Source organism: Phyllobates terribilis, unplaced genomic scaffold, assembly GCF_046119375.1.
Source record: "Phyllobates terribilis strain yellow unplaced genomic scaffold, ASM4611937v1 Scaffold_1__5_contigs__length_1240528914, whole genome shotgun sequence".
Lineage (NCBI taxonomy): Eukaryota > Metazoa > Chordata > Amphibia > Anura > Dendrobatidae > Phyllobates > Phyllobates terribilis.
Window position 1 is genome coordinate 971,604,972 of NW_027362761.1, and position 15,370 is coordinate 971,620,341.

At 44.0% G+C, this 15,370-nt stretch overlaps 1 protein-coding gene across 2 annotated transcripts in view; it reads right to left on the reverse strand.

Moving 5' to 3' along the window:
• FBXW7 (F-box and WD repeat domain containing 7) overlaps window positions 1-15,370 on the reverse strand; it is a 175,602-nt gene that overhangs the window by 130,223 nt on the left and 30,009 nt on the right. Inside the window, exon 1 of one of the 2 annotated variants that reach the window (XM_073642532.1) lies at window positions 7,133-7,153. The exons of the other annotated variant lie outside the window; for it this stretch is intronic. The gene's annotated coding sequence lies outside the window, so the exon portion shown is untranslated. Of the gene's footprint in view, window positions 1-7,132; window positions 7,154-15,370 lie in introns of those variants that run through there. 2 annotated transcript variants of the gene reach the window in all.

The window sequence follows — 15,370 nt, forward strand, 5'->3', positions numbered from 1 at the left end:
ATGGTTTTCAGAATTAATTTTTATTCTACTGATAGTATTTGGGATCGCCACCATAGCATTTCTTACTACTGATCTTCCTCATTCAGCAAGGACACCAGAATACAGAGCTTCAGCGCTTAATTAGCAGATCGTTTTTCTTTATTTTCTCCATCTACATTATGGAATAGATCAGTGGGACTGGATGATGCTGATATACTCACTTTGAAAATCAAGTTTAGAATTGCTGTATGATCTTTAAACTAGAATCTTAAAATGCATGTTAGGTGGGAAATATACAGGAATTCCTGTGTTAATTTTCAAAGTAAATACAACAGTCTCATGAGGTCTATTTACTCTAAGATCTATTTAAAGATTAACTTAATTTTTTTTATTTCCATATTGATCAGTCTTTGCAAATGTATCTTTGTAATGTACTCCACTACCTTAAATGTTGCTCTTTCCAGCACACTGAAAGGGCTAATACAACTGCCTTGTTCTTTCACTTAGGCTATGTTCACATGTTGCAGTTTTTCCCAGTTTTTCCGTGTTTTTTATGCAAATTTTCACCAGTCTTTTACAGTCCAGCAAAGTCTATGAGATTTCAGAAATCTCATGCACACATCTTGTTTTTTCGGTCCTCAGTATTTTGTGCAAAACCTTAGGTTTTGCAGAATGCAGCATGTCACTTCTTTCAGCATTTTTTCAGCGTTTTTCACCCATTGCTGAGTTTTTAGTGAAAAAAATCAAGTACAGCAGTATGTGAAACAAATGTATTTTTTGTGATTTTCCCAAGCTTACCATCTTGTCTTTGTCACCTTAGATGGCAGTTTGGATTAGTACAGTTTAATTAAATTAGTGATGCGTACAAAAACATTGGCTGACCAAGGTGTGAGATGGAACAATACCGGTGGCCAACCAAGGTGTAAAATTGAACAATGCCTGAGCAACTCATTGGCAATGACTCAATGCACTGCCATTGGTGACCTGTGTTAACGCTTCTGTGGTGAAAGCAAAGCTGAACTTTGGGATCCTGAAAACACAACAAAACCTGCTTTTTTGAATTCTGTTTATTTTCTGCCAAGAAAGCAGGTTTAGCTGCAGAAAAAAATGCAGCAAAAACGCAAAGTGTGAACATAGCCTTTGAACTGCAGGTCTAGCAAATATCTGTACTCAATTTGTGAGTTTCCCTGCTCCCCTTCACCATGCTCAGACAGGAAGAGTTTGCAAACCGTGTATGAGCAAAGGGGAGGTGAATATATAAGCTCACAGAGGAGTCCGGAAATTTGGTGGACCTGCAGTTCAAATAAGCCACTCTAAGTGCATGAACAAGGCACGAAACAGCCCATTCAGCATAGAGTTTGGGAGAAAAGCAAGCAAGAGAAGGTAATGGAGTATATTACAAATATTCAAATCTTTCCAAGACTGAGCAATAGTAACTATAAAAATAAAAAAGCTCTCTCACTGTAAGGGCTCGCTCACACTGGCGAGTAGCATCTGATGATTCTGGCATGCGAGAGAATCGGATGCTACATGCAAATAACCCTCGGCTCAAACTCTGCTGCGAAAGTGAGCAGTGTCATTTAATTGTGATCCAATTCTCTAGCATGCGAGAATCGGTCACTTGTACGGAGAAGATGGAGAACTTAATGTCTTTATCTTCTCCATTGTGTGCGTCGACGTATATCAGACTGCACTGGGATGACATCAGAGTGCAGTTTCATATTTTAACGTATCAATAGACTTGTGTGAACGCGTGCTGTCCGATATACGCTGCCAATCGCAGCATGCCGACCAGGGCTGTGGAGTCGGTAAGCCAAACCTAAGACTCCGACTCCAACTCCACGACTCCGACCCCCTCATACATGGCTCATGTTTAAGTGATAAATTTACTGTAGCACAGATTCATCTCAGCTAAAAGTCTAGACCCTTAGATCAGGAATAGGACAGACATTCATAGGACATTTCATAACTTTCCCAAATTCTTTTGAAAAAATATTCCCCACAAACTGCATTGAACTACTGTACCCAATTTATTATATATCTTAGGAGTTGGAGTCGGTCCATTTTATACCGACTTCGATTCAGACTCAGACTCCACCACAATGGACACAGACTCCACAGCCCTGATGCCAACTCGGCGCGGGGGAAAAAAAAAAAAACGCTAGTCGCCACTGCTTCATTCGACTGCGTGCTATCCGATGAAACATTCGTCCGAGTTTTACACTGGCTATTGGCCAGCATGAGCGACCCCCCTAAGGGAACGTTCCCACGTTCAGGACGAGCTGAGGCCCAAACGCTGCAGAACTTCCGCACTAATTATGCAAATTAGCGGACACGCATTATTTATTTTTTACACGTGCAGATTTTCCTCATTGATGCAAGTCCATGGGGAAAATCCGCATGCGTACCCGCAAGAGAAATTGACATGCTGTGGGTCTGAAAGATGCGCCACATGTCTGTGTCCGCGGGTGATCCGCAGGTGCACATAGGAATTCTAGAAATCCCATCCACTATGCTGTAACATCTGTCCGCTAGAGTTTTGACTCTGATCTGGCCTCTACAGTTTTGACGCTGCATAAATATGCAGCGTCAAAACTGCAGCAAATCCTGAATGTGGGAACGCACCCTAATAGTTTGTACTGTGAAATCTGGTAACAGATAAGCTGTAACGTTATAGTAAATTAGTGTATGTGCAAGTATGTAACATCCATTTTCTTAAATACAGTTCAGAAAATTGGACATGAACATATGACGCTGAGGAGACAGCTTACTTTATTACAAGCAGTAAAGGGGTTGGCCACCTTTGGAGACAGTTTTTTTTTTTTTTTTTTTCATTTTACTTAAAAGGACATATTTTGGGCTAAAAATAATTTCTGCAATTGGGTTTCACTATAAATGGTACACCATTCAGCTTTTACAGGCTCTTTTTTTCCACATTCATTAACGTAGTCTGTTGTAAATCAGCTGAAAAGAGCTCAGAAAAAGACAGATTTAGAAAAAAAAAGTTACAAACTTTTCTGGTTGTCTGTCAGAAAGCCCAGTAAGGCCATGTTCACGCTATGTTTTTTTCAGCGTTTTTTATGCTAATCTTCAGCTGCGTTTTATAGTACCAACAAAGTCTATGAGATTTCAGAAATCTCATGCACACGCATTGGTTTTTGTGTCATCAGTATTTTGTGCTTTGCATGTTTTTTTGCACAATAGAGCAGGGTTCCCCAACTCCAGTCCTCAAGGCCCACCAACAGGTCATGTTTTCAGGATTTCCTTAGTATTGCTCAGGTGATGGAATTATTGCCTGTGCAGGTGATGCAATTATCACCTGTGTAATACTAAGGAAATCCTGAAAACATGACCTGTTGGTGGGCCTTGAGGACTGGAGTTGGGGAACCCTGCAATAGAGCATGTCACTTCTTTCAGTGTTTTTTCTGCGTTTTTCATCCATTAAAAGTAATGGGTGGTAAAATAAACACTGAAAAAAAGCATAGCTATCAGGCTTTGCTGCATTTTTAGTGAAAAAAGCAAGTACAGCAGTATGGGAAACTCATTTATTTTTGTGATTTTACCATCTTGTATTGGTCACCTGAGATAGAAGTGGCCCACAGAGGTGAAAAATTGAACAATCCCTGAGCAACTCAATGGCAGACCATAGTGTGAAAATAAATAGTGTCCTACAAACTCAATGCATGGCCAATGTCTTAGAAAAACTATTCCTGAACAATTCACCTCCCCGCACTGTTACATTTGTAATTCTGGTTAATATAGTTTCACATATGTCTTGCATTGGTGACTTGTGTTCATGCTTCTGCGGTGGAAGCAAAGCTGAACTTTGGAATCCTAAAAAAAACGCAGCAAAAACGTACAAAAAAAAAAGAACCAAAAACCTGCATTTTTGACGCAGCTTCTTTCCTGCCAAGAGATCAGGTTTAGATGTAGAAAAAAAAAAATGCTGAAAAAAAACGCCTAGTCTAGACATAACCTAAAGGAATATGCACATGACATTTTTTCCAGAGGATTCTGCCTGTAAAAGCGGCACAAACCAACCACTGCAAAAAATGAACATAATGCACAGTAATGTAAAAACAACATTACTGTGCACGTGTTCTAACTTTTGCTACTTCTTTTAACGGCTTCAGGATTCGGAAATCGTTAAGCGGTTAAAAGAAGTAACCTGTTCATTCATTAGACAGCTTCGTCTGCTCTTTATAGTCAAAACCATAGGGAAAAGACGCCAGTGGGGAAAATGAAGCCAGCAATTGTCTGGGGAAGTGTCATGCAAGGTAAGGGAAAGACTAAGTGCAACACGATGGGAAGAGGGGGAGGCAGCCCAAACACTAGGGAAAGGGAGAGTGGAGACCCCTAGGCAGATCTAATATCACCCTGCCTACCCTATCGTCCCTAAATAGGTTCCACACCTATCGCCGAGCAGGAACCTAAGACCTGAATGTCCCTACAGCTTGGCCCTAGATAGGGAGGGGACAGGGTGAGCACTAGTCAAGCCCCACTACAAACTAAATACAACAAGGTAGACAAACAAAAGGGATACATTTAGCTTGAGCAGACAGAAGAGAGATAATGCCAACTGTCCTCCAAGGGCACCAGAGAAGAAACTAGCTAACTGCTAGTGCCCAAGCCAACACAGAGGTACAGTATATAGAGCTATCACCGGCGACTCTCTGGAGAAACTGAAAATATTTAACTACCCACAAAGGGTGTGTCAATCAGCAGCAGAAGGTGGAGGTGGCTGATGGGTCCTAAAGGAAGAAGGATAAAACCACACTACAGAGATGAGGGAATTAAGAAGGCGTCTGCAATGCCAATGCTCAGGGACGTTCTGCAGCCGGCTCCAGAGCAACTGTCTGTCACACCTGACACACCCGTGACAGGAAGATAGCACAATAGTACATTAAAATGGCTGCTGTGTTGTTACACCGACAGGAAAGGTGCATGTGATCATGTACAGTAGGAAGCTCAGCAATGTAAGCAGAAGAGGTCGCTCATACTGCTGTCCACCCTGTCTTTCTGAGCTAATACTGGAGACACCAGAGGTGCTGAGGTAAGAAGAGGCTGCTTATACTGCTGTTCACCCTGTTTCTGATCAAATATTGGGGATACTAGGGGTGCTAAGGTAAGAAGAGGCCGCTCACACTGCTGTCCACTCTGTCTTTATGAATGTTGAGCAGCTGTTTGACCTGGAGGTAGGTGAACAGTACACGATAGAGGTATCTTCAGGTCACAGCACTTGAGATTTCTACTGCACATGCTCACATGCACCTCTCCTATTAACATTTTATAACAAGTGATTATCTCCCTAGAGAAAAAAAGTGTGATTAGCAATTTAAAGAAATTGTCCACTACTTTATATGAACTCCCCAATGTATCCCCCCAGGGCCCAGAAGTGTTTTTGTGAATACCTTGCGGTGCCTTTTCTGCCTGTGAGCAGCGCCATCGCTGGCCGCTCAGAGGCATCATGTGACCCGTCACAGATGTCACGTCAAGTGAGGCGTGACATCAGTGATGTGGTCCAAGCGGTGGACGGCGGGCTGTGGGCGGGGTTACCCCGTGCGTCACACCCAGCATCCACCACGCGCTTTCCCAGTGAATGAGGAGAGGAAGAGCGCGCGGTGGATGCCGGGTGTGACGTGCTGGGTAACCCCGCCCACAACCCAGCAGCCACCGTGGAACGCATAAGTGAGTACCCCCGGCTGCAGCCGGAGCTTGATGTGACATCAGCGGATGTCAGAGCCGGCTGCAGCCGGGGATCACGTGATGCCTGTGAGCGGCCAGTGATAGCGCCGCTCACAGGCAGAAAAGGCACCACAAGGTATTTAGAGAAACACTTATGAGCCCTGGGGGAATACATTGGGGGATCATATAAAGTAATGGACAACCCCTTTAAGTTGTATTTAGGAATTTATTTACAATGACATTTTTTTCTTATATTCCCAGTGAACCCCTTTAAGTACACACAGCACCAGCACTAATTATTCACTATTATGCAACTTGCAAACCATCCAAATTCTGACCTAATGTACAGACCCCTCTTTAGTGCATGTTTCCAGATATTTATGAAATCCTATTTGACAGTCCAAAACTATGACAAATGCTGCCTAGAGCCGCTAGTTATCAGCAACCACTTACTTGCCCACAACCGGGACTAATAATCTTGTTCAAGCAAATTAACAAGTGTGTTTTCGATATACACAGACAGTGTTAAAGGGAATCGGTCAGCAGATTTTTTTGTACCTCATCTGAGAGCAGTGTAATGTAGGCAAAGACACCATGAATCCAACGATGTACCACTTAAGTTTATTGGGGGCAGCGGTTTTGACACAATCAGAGCTTTTAGATTTTGAATGAAGCAGAGCTGAGAAAGATAACCCTGCCCCCATCACAGCTAACCCCGCCCACACCAGGCTCTCCATGTACAATGTCCATAGGCAGTGAGCTGCTTATCATAGGAGGGGGCATTGCCAGACTAGTCCAGCAGTGTTAATCTCTTAGTGATAGATCCTTCACAGTTAGTCAACAACAGCCTACACTTTGACAAGTGACACATCCCTGAATTCGGTGTTTCAGCCACTATCTCCTGCTGTCTTCAGATTACATAGCAAAAACCTGCTGTCAGATTCCCTTTAACTTGCAGCAGCATACCAAAGATCTGTTATTATATAGTGTCAACACATCCTGCAACTCGGTACAATTTATAATTTATGAGCGAAGCTTCCCGGACTACATTTATGAGTGACATGCCTAAAAACTAACAAGTTCTGCCTTTCGTGGTAAAATGTTTAAAACAACGTTGTAAAATGAGAAAGTAACAATAATATTCTTGTAAAGAAAAGTAAAAATGTTTAAATGTACCGAGAGGTCCACGACCCCACAGAGGAGCAATTCCTCCAGCTACAGTAATGTAAGCATCCAATAGAGAGCGCACTTTTCCCAGCATGCTACCACATCTTTGGATATCCAGTAAATCAAGGATCTGATTACAAAATCAATCACTGCAAAGCAGATCTGAGCTACCAGCCTGGCGATGGGTATATGATATTGGATACTTTTTACAAGGTCATGACATCTGCCCCCGGACGCCAATACAATCACATACAGTTATACCAACTTGGACCTTTATCAGTAAAGAAATCTGGATGGTTACCTTTGGCAGGCTAAGGCATTCGAAGGAGAGCCTCTGCAAAGGGTCTGATGGATAGCCGCAAGAAAGCAAGTCGGAGCAGCAGGTCGAGCGGCCCAGCCTCTTCATTAAAGAAGAAATGATGCTGCAGCCACAGCCACACATTGACTTGCTCAGGAGACGAGTCCTTTCCTTAGGAAATAACCACTGCTATTGTCCCACAGGCACTCACAGCTAACTGGCTGCCTCATTACGTAGCTCCCTGGCTGAAATTAACTCTGATCAATAGGAGAAGGAAAAATGTAAAGGAAGAAAAAAAAAAAAGGAGCAACCGACTAGAGCTGGTTGGAAGTGACGCCGGTCACTATAGTGCTTTTCTAAACGTGCAGGAAGATGATCCTCATTTCAGGGTTACCCAAGCATCGCGACTTAAAGGAGGTAAGGCTTTTTGTAGTTATTCACAATTCCTCTGGAAGTACTGAACATAGTGCACATAGCTGGAGTCCTGATACCAGAGCTGTCCTGTTCAGATGTCACAGCTCTGCAACCTATCCAACCTGTTCCCCCTTTGGATATGGTTCTCTCTACGCCACACCCCTCTCAGATGTCCCCAAGTACCCTGCTCGGGAATGGCTCGATACCTGGACTGCTGCTTACACTGCCTTCTGTAGCCAGAAAACAGCAAACGCTTCACTAGATGTTCATCTGCTTGCCAATCACAGCAATTGACCTTTCCTGACACCGATGCTCAGAAGGGACCTGCCAATTACACAGAGCGAGCACGATCCTGGGCTCCTCACCGAGGCTGACATCAATCTGCTGCAATGATTTGGCCTCAGTATCTCCTATACATCAATACCAAAATGCAAGCACGCAGCCAGCACTTACAGTCATGCCTACAATCCTTACCTGGAAAGATGCTATTTAAAGGAGCACGTCTTATGGCTATTTTACATCACTGTATATCCTCACGGCTGAACGGCCTGAGCAGCTTTCTTTATTATTTACACTCAAAATAAAAAGGAATTTGCGCATTGCATATGAGATGACACAAGGCTGAGCGCCAAAGATTAGGGCGAACAATAAAAAATGGAATGGAAACGGCCAAAATAAATAGCCATTATGATTTGATCCAAGCAAATTGCAAGAAACCCCCACCTTTCCATCACCTTGCTGTGCCCTTTTGATATTAAAATGTGAGCTCATTTCTGTCTTCAGAGGAGCTATAACCAGGGCCAGCAGAGGTAATGAAGGACTGAAGCACTCTGGCAATTGGCACTCTGGTTGCAAACAAGCAAAATAATGCAGTAACCTTTTACTCGCCTGCCGGAGGTACTGTCTGCTGCACAGAATGTTAAATCGTCATTCATCTGCAGATGCAATTCAGCTGCTTTTGCCAAGGATTTGGCTTTTTCTCTCCCTCGCTTCCCTGAGCTGCTTCTACAGGGGCTGCCCAGGAAAAGTGCCGATTGTGTGGAAAATTTAAAGTAATACCAGGTGAGATAACTTCGATATGAGGAGCCGGTTAACCAACTTCTTAGGAGCAGCAGCTTGCTTCATTCTGTTTGGAAAGGCTTATGTCGGTCACGTTGCATTACGGGGCAGAGATGGGGCTGATGTTTTCTATCTGGCGACAGGAGCCATGAGAACCAATGTAAACGTGGTGTATTACAGGGCAAGGGTCATGTATCAAACAAGACCACTTCCATATATGCTGATCTCAGAGCAACAGAAATAGCCAGAGAGAGACTGAGAATATAGCCCAACATACCATGGAAAACCGGTGTGTGCGATGCAGAAAGCACAAGCGTGTGATGCAGAAAGCACAAGCGTACACGTGGGCGATGCAGAAAGCACAAGCGGGCGATGCAGAAAGCACAAGCGTACACGTGGGCAATGCAGAAAGCACAAGCGGGCGATGCAGAAAGCACAAGCGTACACGTGGGCAATGCAGAAAGCACAAGCGGGCGATGCAGAAAGCACAAGCGGGCGATGCAGAAAGCACAAGCGTACACGTGGGCGATGCAGAAAGCACAAGCGGGCGATGCAGAAAGCACAAGCGGGCGATGCAGAAAGCACAAGCGGGCGATGCAGAAAGCACAAGCGTACACGTGGGCGATGCAGAAAGCACAAGCGTACACGTGGGCGATGCAGAAAGCACAAGCGGGCGATGCAGAAAGCACAAGCCTACACGTGGGCGATGCAGAAAGCACAAGCCTACACGTGGGCGATGCAGAAAGCACAAGCGGGCGATGCAGAAAGCACAAGCCTACATGTGGGCGATGCAGAAAGCACAAGCGGGCGATGCAGAAAGCACAAGCGTACACGTGGGAGATGCAGAAAGCACAAGCGGGCGATGCAGAAAGCACAAGCGGGCGATGCAGAAAGCACAAGCGGGCGATGCAGAAAGCACAAGCGTACACGTGGGCGATGCAGAAAGCACAAGCGGGAGATGCAGAAAGCACAAGCGTACACGTGGGCGATGCAGAAAGCACAAGCGTACACGTGGGCGATGCAGAAAGCACAAGCGGGCGATGCAGAAAGCACACGCGGGCGATGCAGAAAGCACAAGCCTACACGCGGGCGATGCAGAAAGCACAAGCCTACACGCGGGCGATGCAGAAAGCACAAGCCTACACGCGGGCGATGCAGAAAGCACAAGCCTACACGCGGGCGATGCAGAAAGCACAAGCCTACACGCGGGCGATGCAGAAAGCACAAGCCTACACGCGGGCGATGCAGAAAGCACAAGCGTACACGCGGGCGATGCAGAAAGCACAAGCGGGCGATGCAGAAAGCACAAGCGGGCGATGCAGAAAGCACAAGCGGGCGATGCAGAAAGCACAAGCGGGCGATGCAGAAAGCACAAGCGGGCGATGCAGAAAGCACAAGCGTACACGTGGGCGATGCAGAAAGCACAAGCGTACACGTGGGCGATGCAGAAAGCACAAGCGTACACGTGGGCGATGCAGAAAGCACAAGCGTACACGTGGGCGATGCAGAAAGCACAAGCGCGCGATGCAGAAAGCACAAGCGGGCGATGCAGAAAGCACAAGCGGGCGATGCAGAAAGCACAAGCGGGCGATGCAGAAAGCACAAGCGGGCGATGCAGAAAGCACAAGCGTACACGTGGGCAATACAGAAAGCACAAGCGTACAAGTGGGTGAAGCAGAAAGCACAAGCGTACACGTGGGCGAAGCAGAAAGCACAAGCGTACACGTGGGCGAAGCAGAAAGCACAAGCGTACACGTGGGCGATGCAGAAAGCACAAGCCTACACGTGGGCGATACAGAAAGCACAAGCTTACACGTGGGCAATACAGAAAGCACAAGCGTACAAGTGGGCGAAGCAGAAAGCACAAGCGTACACGTGGGCGATGCAGAAAGCACAAGCGTACACGTGGGCGATGCAGAAAGCACAAGCTTACACTGGGGGCAATACAGAAAGCACAAGCTTACTCGTGGGCGATACAGAAAGCACAAGCGTACAAGTGCCAAAACACAACTCCTACAAAGATCCATTCATCAACGCCGACCGTGACAAAGGTCACACAGATCATTGTTATCGGACACACAGCACATTATGGCAATACAGAGAACAAACGTGCCATATTGTCAGGTTGTCCTCACATGGCCCCACACACAATTGATCTAAAAGAGGTGACAACATTGTGAATACCTATAACTAGAGGTATAAATGTGAGGATACTGTGTGAACTTCATGACACAATTACAATTATAGACACCACCCATTCAGCTTACTTAGTTATGCTTTGCTGGGACCTATATAGTAGAGATACATGAGCCAGGTCCAACAGCCACCAGCTCCGAGCCTGGCGAACCTCCGACTGCTGGCTAGGTCACCGATGCCTCTCTTCTGATTAGTAGGCTGCAGCAATGTCAGGATATTGCAGCGAGACGCATGCATGACGTCACAGCGACCTACTAATCAGAAGAGGTGTTGAGGATACTACATGTAGTAGGAGGTTCGCAGGTTTCTGGTCCGGTGGCCATGGACTACCAACGTGGCCCATGGACCAGGATCCTGCTAATTTTTTTTGCTCAACTCTAACATATAGCAATGAGCGGGCACCATCTACTATACATGTAATAGGTGCCATAAAAAAAAAAGCAGCTAAATAAAAGGGCCATGTACACTATATACTTATCAGAGAATATATTTTATTAGGTACAACATGAAAATAAAATAATAAGGCAGAACATGCAAAAAAATCTATATAAAAAGTACAGACAAGCACATAAACAGCCCAATCCAGAGCAGGCAACCTGGATATGCATGGAAGAGAAAAGGAGATTCAGCTCATCCGCATGCAGTGTTCACGTGGCTCGCAGCAATGCCTGTGTCTATGCCTTGACGCGGAAAAGTCCAAAGAAGGGGAAACATCCAGCTCCACTATCACGAAAACATCTTTTTTTCAGTATGAATGAGAACAAAAATCAGTGCAATTAAAATATCAAGATAGATACAAGTAAAACATCTACGGTATGTGTTTCAGGTGAGAGCTCCTTACCAGAAACGCGTTGATGTTTTACTTGCACCCATTCATGATATTTTAACTGCACTGATTTTTGTACTCATTCATACTGAAATAAAGACGTTTTCGGGATCACGGAGCTAGACGTTTCCCCTTTCTTCAGTAGGCACGAGTTTCACAAAATGACAGCGACTTTGCTTGAGCTGTTTAATGCAGTTCACTTATCACACAAAAACGCTGGAAAAAAAAAAAAAACAGCATTTATGCTTCATGGTAACTTGGGTTAAGAGTTCTGTGGTTATCAAAGTTTGGTTCAATAGACCTGACTATGTCTCATGCAGATGGGTGCATCATCGATCCATAAAGCCTAACACAGCACACATAGACTCATAACAAGTGCTACTGTAGTGCCGAATGCTTCCAACCTCATACAGGGGAGCACAGGGATAACTGGGTAGATTTTATGGGAATCCATGTGCCACAGTACAGCCTCATACACTTGACTCAATTTAAACACATACAGCTGCAACATCCAGAGTTTTATTTTTATGGACTAGAACCAAAAAGAATACTAAAAGGTATTAGTGCCAGCATACAGTTTCGAGAAATGGTAGCCAGTGGTAAACCATAAGACAATGCTGGGCAAATCCCAAAATTCAGGTAGTCAAATATGAAGTAAAAATATTGTTTATGCGCAAAATGCTCACTGAAAAAATACAATCACCTCAAAGAACTATCTATTGAATAGGTTTTCCAGTAACTTACTAATGTACTGTCTGTAGCTAAAAAGCTACGGTAAGTAAGTCTCTCATAAAGACACTTGACCATGCTTCTTCTGCAACTTACATTACACTAAACGTGACCATTTTCCCTCCCAATATAATATAACATATGCCTCCACTACTCCCTCTTTTTTAAGGTTTTTGAAGGGATTGTGTTTCACATGCTTGGCAGCAGAAAACCCAGTCTGGGAACAAAAGACTACCAGCACAGATGGAGTAAGTACAGCATTTACAAATTGTAGAGAAGCATGCAGACAACTGTAAACAGAAACTATTGAGCAAATTCAACAGATATATTACGATAGAAAAGTACTGTAAAATTATTAAAAATTGGACAATTTTTTAACGCAACTAATAGTTGCGCAAAAATTACAACTTGGGCAGTTTTTCAAAAATTTGGTGAAGCTTGGCAGGAGGACATGGCCAAGAGTGGCCCGATAAATTCATCTCAATTTAAGCTACAAAAGTGGCCTAAGTTAACATAGAACCTCTGATCCTCACAAGATCTCCTTCTCTACTCCCCTCTTATCTCCTCTTCCCACAATCGCATACAAGATTTCTCCCGTGCATCCCCCTACTCTGGAACTCTCTACCCCAACACATCAGACTCTCGCCTACCTTGGAAACCTTCAAAAGGAACCTGAAGACCCACCTCTTCCGACAAGCGGACAACCTGCAGCAACCACCGCTGCACCACACCGCTGCACGACCAGCTCTGCCTTCACCTACTGTATCCTCGCCCATCCCTTGTAGATTGTGAGCCCTCGTAGGCATAGTCCTCGCTCCTCCTGTACCATTCACTGACTTGTATTGTTCAAAATTATTGTAATTGTTTGCGCTATGTATACCCCTTTCATATGTAAAGCGCCATGGAATAAATGGCGCTATAATAATAAATAATAACAACATAGAAATGTAGTCCATGACTGAAAGTAGATTTCTGCTGCTGGTGCACTGCAGCTGAATGGTGCGCCAAACATACACCGTTCCACTGCAGTGATAATGGATTTGGTATATTCAACTCCAGCGCACCCTGGATAGGCCGGCATACATAACACCAGTCTAGGTGTTCTAGTGGAAACCTCTTGAAGAAATTCTCCTTCTTGGAGGAGTTTTTTGAGAAGTTGTCCATTTCTTCAAGCATTTTTTGCAGCAGTTTTGACAAGTTCTTCAATCGTTTCTGCAATTTTTTCCTGAAACATTTTTTTTTGCAGATTTTTGAATGGACAGTGTTTAATTTGGAGCATTTTCCACCTGAGCCGCTTCAAAGAAGTGACATCCACCTTCCATTCTCCAACCAGGAATATTTGGAAGTCTGAGGAATTTAAAAGAACATATGAACAGCAAATCGTTTTTCCATATATAATAGGAAGATTCTTTTGAGCATTCTGCAAGTGCTTTTGCAGCGTTTTTAAAAACAAAGCTGCTCAAAAAACATAGGAAAAAGACACAGTGTGAACATACAATTACTTTGGTAATGTCATCTAGTTTGCCTTGACAGCATGGAAACCAGAGCTGCCTCACACAGCTGGGCAAGATAATGAAAAGGAACCACTTATGTGCTATGGTGGCATTACTCTATCATTAGTGATCATTCAGACACACATGTACTTATATGCCTGGAAAACACCTTTAAAATTGCCGTATGTGGTAATATTTCAGCAAGGCTGGATTCAGATTGATGCATTTCAAGCTCTGCATATGGACCAGAGTTTTTAGGTTCTCCTCACCTGTACCTAAAAACTCATGCATGGCTAGGAGCCTGTAAATTCAGGCCAGGAAACCTAAAATCACTCAGCTACAAAACGTTCAGGCACTGGGTTCAGTATACAGTCTGTGAAACCTGGAATCTGTTTCCAGTGCACAAGAGAATGTACCTAAAAATGGCAGCAAAAAAAATATATGTAAAAAAAAATACAAATTGACTTTTTTTCTGAAAGTTTTAAGGGGTCGAGCAAGATGTAGCAGATGCCACTACCACAAATCCGCCGTACATGTTGTTCATGCAGTTTTGGCTGTGGATTTACAGCGGACTTCATCCATCCTAAAATGATGGTAAGGGCATATGGTGTCCACCAGCAGCCATTGTATGGACCGGGGGGCTGAACAGTCTGTGAGGAAAGCCACCCTAACAAGAGAAGGAGGAGAATCTGTCATACCTGTATAATAAGTGCCACAAAATCATGTCCCCAACACATCTGATAAGTAAAGAAAATGTAGCCGACCCCGAAACAATGAGCATGTTACTTGTTTTAATCAGGTCATGGTTTCCAAACGCTGAAGCTTTAAAAGAAGTGGCACAGGAAGAAACATGTGCCCAGCAATGTTGTTTTGACACTGCTGTGCATTACGTGCATTTTATAGGGCGCTTTTTCAGTAGGAATCCCCATGAAAAAGGATGTCGTGTGCACACACCCTAAAAAAGAGAAGAAATCCCCTGTAAATTCTATAATTCCACAAGAGATATTTGCAGCAATTCTGTCTCATCTGGACTTTCCCTTAAAGCAGAAAAGGAAAGAAAAAAAAGGATTGAGCATTAAAATGTGCTAGCCGAAAAAGTAGACTGCTCATGGAGAAACGACTGTAGCAGGAAGGGAATATGAAGAGCAAAAGTCTGTAATCAATTATTTACGAGCAGGATTCTGTGTGTCAGCTACTTTATTGTAATATTGATTAAGAGGATGTATATACATAGGGCTAATGATACACACACCGGAGATACGTGCAACGGAATGTCTTAAGAAAAAAACTAAATGTGATAAATCCAAAAACTCCGAGGGGGCCAGCAATTGAGCAGGTCAGGATTTCTGATTTATTTCTGCTATGTCCAGTATCATGTGAAATACACACCAGCACTAAAACACACACACTTGGGATGGCCAACATGTATGGATGTATAAACCATATCAAAACCAACAGCAAAGGTTTTCATTTCTTTGCAACAAAATGAAGAAGAAAAAAAAACAATGTAACCCAAATGATGGA